This window comes from Uloborus diversus, unplaced genomic scaffold (assembly GCF_026930045.1).
Source record: "Uloborus diversus isolate 005 unplaced genomic scaffold, Udiv.v.3.1 scaffold_420, whole genome shotgun sequence".
Taxonomy (NCBI): domain Eukaryota; kingdom Metazoa; phylum Arthropoda; class Arachnida; order Araneae; family Uloboridae; genus Uloborus; species Uloborus diversus.
The window spans coordinates 105,327-112,945 of record NW_026558594.1 but is presented as its reverse complement, the minus strand read 5'-3'; the positions used below and the strand labels follow the sequence as shown (position 1 = coordinate 112,945).

Sequence of the window (7,619 nt, the reverse complement as noted above, 5' to 3'; positions counted from 1 at the left end):
CTTTTCGAACCTTTTTACTTTCTGCGTTATTCATCATTTTTCTTTAACCATTGCAGTTAATTTTCTATTTTCCAATGTAGTTAAATTTACATTAAGCAATGTTTTGTGTAACTGGTTTGGGCTACTAGCAAAATGTTTGGACATTCCACTTCTTGTCCCAAGCACCTGCTGAAATCCTTCTCACGCTTTCTGTCACCAAAGTTATTTCTAAAAATAATTTTTATCACTTTTCTAGTGATCATTTTATCTTCTATAACATTCCTATCAGCTACATTCTATATTGATTTTAATTTATTTTTAACTTGCTTGGCGATTTTGAAGTCGCTTATTTTACATTCAATATCCAGGGATTTTTAATAAAGATTGTCTAATTAGTCCCCCATTTAAAAAAGTGTTGTCTTTTTTTCTTCTGTTCTCATCGGTACTGTGGAATAATTTCGAAATTCTCTAATATTTAGGTGAGTACCTTTTTTTTAAATTAAGTTCTTCGGTACTCCGGCTGAGCTACCAATACATTTGTTGTTACTTTTTCGTTTCGGCAACTGAGACATGACTTACAAAAAAAAAAAAAACTATAATTGCTATATACATCTAAATCTGAATAAAAATTTTTGATCAATTTTTCATAGGCATTTTTTATTACTTTAAAATAATTTTAGTTATTTTTTCTTTAAGAATATTACTGATCTTATGAAACCTTTCGAGTCTAAGTGAGTATGTTGTGCAGAGATCATCTGCAATTTTTTCAAATGTACGAAGTAGTTCAAATGAACGAGTTGAATGAACAATCCTCTGATGTGTGTGTGTGTGAACAGAAATTAAATAGAATGACATTGCCCACCCCTGTTTTTTTTAAGAGTTTTAGAGGGTGGTTCATTCTCAATGCCAGGGGTGCCCATTCCCATCAAATTCAATGGCGCAAATTCCCCCCCCCCCCCCCCCCAATGTGACCAGACGTCCTGCTTTTTGTCTTAGCGGGAATGTCCCGCCAAAGTGTCTCGCTTTGTCGAAAAAGTCCTGCTTTTTTTGTTTAAATTCTGTCACACAAGAAATATAACATACAATCTAGATTTTTTAAATGCTTTTTCGATTTTTTGCTGTCAGTAAGCGTAAGAACGCCATGTAAAATGTTATTCTTTAATGTTTAATACGCTGCAAGTACAAATGAAAATAATTTTGATTAATAAATTTGTTGTGTGATGCAATATTCTTTACATCAATACTATTAAATTATTTTCAACTTGAGTTCTTTATTGGTACATTTGAGTTATTTCTTGGCATTTTTCTGTTACGTAAAATATTAAGCCTGTGGGAAAAAAAAGCTACTCAACCCCCCCCCCCCCATCATGTGTCCTGATATTTAACTTGAAAAATCTGGTCACATTCTCCCCCCCCCCCCCCAAATTTTCTCAACCCTCTTTCCCCCCTTTTTTTATTTTCTAGCTCTCTTTTTTATGTTTTATTTTTTAAAAATATGTTAATTTATTTTTTTAACATTTTTATTTAGTTGTTTATTTATTTTTAATCATTATTATCATCATTATTTTATTAGAAAAGTTCTGTGATATGCCAATGAAAACACACATACACATACAAACTAAATAAATAAATGAAATGAAATATAAACAAAATAAAATAAAATAAATAACTTGAATCAAAAATGAATCAATAAATAAATTTCAATAGAAAAATTAAAAAATCCCCTCCAAAAATTTTGATAGCGCAATTTGCGCCATAATCCCGCTCTGTGGGCACCCGTGCTCAATGCCATGAATAAATTGTAACTAATTTTAATGATAAATCAGGGGTAATAAATAATACATGATGCAATCAGATACATTTAAATATTTTATTTCCTACACGTTAATATTTTTAAGTTACTTTAGTAGGAAGGAAAGCTTTGAATGAGAAATAAAAATTTGAACGATATTTACGCATTCTTTGCATTGGCCAGGACTGTTTTAGAAAGTGTTTTTTGTTTTTAATCTCGCTGTAAAAATTCCTCACAAGCTAATCCAATATTAATTTTACAGGTCAACTTTACCTCAGAGCAAGACTAACTTATGTCCACAATCGCTACTTTATAGGAAAAAAAAAGGAACATTTGTCTGGATCATTCAAAGGATAAGGGGTGCCCTCTTTTAACACTGGTAAATAATTACAGTTGATTGTTTTTTTTTTTTAGAATTACGTTTGCATGACTCGATATGGACTAGGATTATACATACAATGCAGAAAATCGCAATTTATAGACTCGTGTCAGTCTGGCTCTGAGGTACAGAAATGAGTTTTTGGACTTTTTCGGTCATCTGTAATCAAATTTATCTTTTTCCGCTACGTGAAGTAAACCAGCCAGGACACCGAGATTTTGTTTGAAGACCGAGACTGTCATGGTCAAACCAGGACTTCTGGCAATCCTACTTATAGTCTACAATTTCACCATCCAATAATGACTTAACCTTCCGAAATGGCTACTGCATGATAGATTTTTCTGTATGTTGCAGTGTTATATTTTGTTGCTTTTATATTTTTCTTAAATCTTATAATACCACCAACTTTAATTTTAAAACTCATGAGTATTGGAAAATAAAAATCTGTTTATTGAAAACTAGTATTACATTAGTTTTTATGAATCATAAGGCAATCAAATGTAAAAATAGTACATGTCTGTATCATTTTATTGTTTAATAAAAATATTTGTTTGCATTTAATGAATTTATTTTTTCCATTTAAATCCATATTCACTTTAAAACAGCCTAGGCTGATACCACAAGAAGTTATGATTCATTAAGTTTGCTTCAGATATTGAACCAAAAGTGAAAACATATAAAATGCATTAAATTTGAACCGGAACAAAAGAGCTTAACTTTAAATTTACATTAATGTCATACTAAGTACTGGTTTCATTTCAATGTATATTGTGACTCTGATAAGTTTAAGCTTGACCTTGATAATGTTTATATTCTTTTGGGATATCAAGGAAGGGTAATTGGCACCAAATTGAGTTGGGTTGCTTTTGTAGAAGTTTCTCAAAAGTATTCCAACCCAAATCCATGCAGCAATTACACGTCCCTTTTTCATTGAAGTTCCCAAAAAGAAGTAGTCAAGGTCAAGCTTGCATTTATCAGAGCCACACTATAATTTTTCTTTCTCAACACCAACTTTTTAATTCATTTTATAACTTTTGATACTGGACCCAAAATTCATGATTTTTTGTATCATGATTTAATTTTTAATTGCATTAAAAAATTTAACTGCTACGTTACAGATTCATCATTTACACATATTACACATTTTATTTATTATTATATTTGAAAATTTTAATGTACTGAAAAAAGGTGGATAGGGCGGTTTTTCCCAGGGTGGACAAAATCTGACAACTTTGCCTTTCGGTGATATTCCGCATAGCTTTGAACCCGACATTTCTTTGAAGAAACTTCTCAAGATACCATTTAAGGATTTTTTTTCCTCTACTAAATGCTTTCACTTGATTCGTAGCATATTATAGGATTCTAATAGAGAATTTTATCAGTTTATATTGATTGTTTTCAGTTGTAAGACGTGAATTTTTTGATAAGTTGACCAAAAGTTTAAAAAGATGTGATATATGGAAATTCACTGTATAATATTGTTTACATTTTGTTTCACTAGCTGTGAAACTAGCTAGCAGACGAGTGACCGAAGCAATGGTTCGGTCACTCGTCTGGTCATCAGTGCTGATTCTACATTAGCTACCAGTTTGTTTGGCACTTTAGGCTTCCTTAAGAGGTTTTCCACCTCCATCTCACTCACTTCTTATGCCGGGCTGATGAGTGCTAATAAGCACGAAACTGCAGTCCTCGGCTGGAATTGACTGAGCTGGCGGTGTATTTCATGTATTTCCGCCTTAACCCTGGGTATAGGGCGGTAAGTTACTGAAAAGTATATATGGACTTTCAATATTTTACCCCGCCATGGAGAACAACATAGTGGCATGTTCTAAGTATGAAATCTCTCACTACACAGCAAATCATGGATTATACAAAGTATAGTTTTATCATATGGACACATCAAGCCATTGTTGCGTATATATAGATTATTGTGTGTGTGTGTTGTAATATTTTATTTTACTTTATCCTGGTAAACTTTGCTTCTTTAATACTAAATTGATAAAAATTACCCTCTTATCCATACTATTCACTACTAATCAGACTGCCTATTGTTTGGGAGGAAAACTTTTTGACGCTTAAAATACATATTACTCATTAGTCTTAAAACCAATTTTGAATGTTCAACAGTTTGTATAAAAAATAACAATGACACATTCAAATAAAATAATTTTATTTTCAAAAAAAAATCCATTGTTTTTATGAAAATCAGCCTTCTTGTGTGCAAAATTTTTCGCTATGCCAATGAATCTGATGGGATGTTAGCCACTTCAACTGTGATAACCTAGAAATATATGTTGCATGCAAATCCTTCTCATTTGAGTATGAAAGTTTTTTTAAGAAAAATAAAGTTCTGCATCAATTTCCACACTACCTTAAAGTGGCATCCAGACTGTAGCATCATAAAACAGCTTCTGAACATGACCTAAGATCAAAAGCACTATAGTGTGGATGCCACTTTGGAGGTATGATGCAATAAGCGCATTACCCCTTTTTGCAGAAGCAAGGCGGGTTCCCCAGGAGGTATATTTCCATCACAGAAAAGAAAAGCTATTTGCTACTATTTTTAAAATGTCATTAAGAATTGATGGTGTAATAATCATTTACAAGAGTTGTTAGATAGTTCTAACTAATGGGAAAATTTTATACCAGGTATGTATCCAATGAAGGTGTAAGAATTGGAACATTTCTCCATTTATAAATGTTCATCCATCTGAAAATGCAGCAGGAAACTAAAAAATACAAAATTGTGTTTGGAAAATCAATAATTTTATGTAAGGACATTACACAAATATTTTATTTACTTTGAAAAATAAAAAATCATTTATAAACAGAAAAGATATTAAAAGTAATACCTCTAGTGTGATACTTAAATGTCCAAAAGAAAAACAATTACTTGAATTGACTGGTTCTCAAAAATATTCATGGATGCAAGCCTTCATTGAGTTAGCACACTTTGTCCTTTGCCTAATATTTTAAATAAAAGAAATGAATAAAATTGTAGAAAAGTTATCAAAATTCAACATTTGACAAAAAAAAAGAAAAATTAATTTGAATTATGAAATTTTGAATCCAAATTATGTTTTTCACAATCATGCGTTGCGACAGGACCCTACTCATTGGAGTTATCGTTTCTGGAAACAGCTCCTGTCCCTCCAAGCCAGCCCCTTCTCCTGGGCCTGGGCGGTTACGTGTTTATAGTTTTGTGTATGTAGGCGCGCGTTCGTGCATGTGTCGGCTTGTGTGTGTGCGTAGACCTGTGTGTATGCATGAAGGCGCATGCGTATGTGTGTAAAAGCGTGTGTGAGTGTATGAGCGTGTGTGTAAGTAGGACATGAACACCACCGCCGAGCTGATTTTAGAGGACAGTGGTTAGGACCAGAAGAGCCGCGCCTGCAGAGGCTCCCGGTCCAAGCTGAAAAAGGAACCACAACGCTAAGGACGGTCAAATGAAAACAATTAGCAATCGTTATTGCTCAAAAAAAAAAACACAAATAAGCAATAGTTGAAAATGCAAGAATATTAATGAACAACAAATGAGCGATTTTCGGAAAAAATGTCCCGTTCGTAACGCTGGAGAATCAAAAATCAGGATACTACGTATAAAAAGCGAAAGAGATCCTTAAAGAGGCATAACAATTTTGTATCGGGATGGAAAAAAAAAAACTACGTTTTGTTACAAAAATTAGAATTGTTTACAAGACATTTAAAAACATATGAATAATTTTCCACATTACAGTCAAATCTCAATAACTCGAATATTCCTTTATCTCGAAGTTTTCATCAGATGCCAAACTTTTGAGACTGTTGTGAAAATTCCCCATAACTCGAAGTACCAATAACTCGAACGTTTTAGCCCATGGGACTTCGAGTTATCGAGAGTTGACTGTATTTCCCGACAAAGAATTAGTCTACTTATCTTCTGTTTCAAACACAAGTGACATTTCAATGAAGCACGGTCATGAAAATGCTTCATTAATAGATCAAAATATAAATGGAATCTTTCTTGCACTCAGAGTTATATTTTTACTTTCATAACTTAAAATTATATCTATGAAAAAACAGGATTTTTAAAGAAATTTTTAAATTTGATTAACGAGACTATTGTAATGTACATTGGTTTGAAATGCACTTCTTAATTTCACTTCAACAGCTTTGTCAAAAATGTTTGTATTCTCGTTGGGCCCTCACACCGAACATAGTATAACAGTAAAGCAGACCTGAAGGTACTCAGAAAGGTAATTTTGCATTGAAGGTGCACTGCTTGGCATTCAATTTATGGTACGAGATTTGGCGAATCACATAATATGTATACAGTATAGAAAATATGTTTAATCATCCAATGATAAATATAGAATGATAAGTGTTCTTCATCTCTTCAGCAGGAAATTACTAAGATTTAAAAGATATAAATACGGCACAGCTCCAAAGACTAGTTTTAATCATTAAAATTTTGTACAGTATTTATATTACTTGACAAATATCACATGAATTTACAATTAATATACCTGAATCAATGGAATGCATGAGCTGTATATGAATGTTGAAAATTTATTTAACCTGAGAACTAATGTTCGGGGATGAAGGAAATAAGAATAAATTCAGGTAATTGCAGGACTAGTAGAATAAACCTTTGTATTCAACAAGAGAAAATAATTTATAGTTTTTTTGCACTTGGTGGTATAGTTTTTTTTTTTTTTTTTTTGTACTAATAGTGAGACAAGTTTACAACATTTTTTAATACTCAAAGCTAAAAAAAAAAAAATAACTGAAAAAAAATAAATGATTTGTTTATAAAAATTCCATTATTTGATTTTTTTTAACAGGAATAAATGAAAATTCAAGAAGTATTATACATATCATTCAACTTTACATGGGCAAAACTGATGTAAACATAACGACTATAAAGTGGAAATTAATGACGAAATAACTTACTATGCTTCAGAAGCTCGAGGCATAAAATTTGTATTCCTCCTTCTTACAAGATGGCTTGCACAAAAAGAAAGAAAAAGTTGACACAGCATCAGTTTTCAGTACTCTTTTTTAGTCCGATAAAATCCTTGTGGTCATACATGGCCGTTGTGACAACCTTGAATATCGTGATTTGACATTGACAACCGATTTATTTTTTTAGCTCTGTAGTTGAATGTGGAAGGATTTTGAGGGATATTTCCTGCTCCTTGCATTCTTCTTTATCATCATTATTCGTTCATCTACACGCACAACCGCTTGTTAGCATTTTTCTTTACGAAAAAACCCGATTTCGACAGCTAACGCCACGCTCCCATTACCTTTAACATTACCATATGCGTTTGTTTTGCATAAGGAGCCGTATCCGCGGTGTTCTTCTTCTCGGCGTGAAAGTATCCCATTGTATTTGGTGGAGTTATGATCAATAACTTCTTTAACGCTACAATGCAAACATCAACAATTTCCCAGTTGTTTACCTCCGTGTATTCTACGCTCCAGCAT

The 7,619-nt window shown here is 32.4% G+C and overlaps 1 long non-coding RNA gene across 1 annotated transcript; it reads right to left on the bottom strand.

Moving 5' to 3' along the window:
- Nucleotides 1-4,719: 4,719 nt before the first annotated feature.
- LOC129233440 (uncharacterized) lies at nucleotides 4,720-7,374 on the bottom strand. Its single transcript, XR_008581460.1, has 3 exons — nucleotides 7,083-7,374; nucleotides 5,003-5,114; nucleotides 4,720-4,879 (listed from the first exon to the last, which is right to left on the bottom strand). It is a non-coding gene; the product is annotated as an uncharacterized LOC129233440 (long non-coding RNA).
- Between the last annotated feature and the right edge of the window lie 245 nt (nucleotides 7,375-7,619).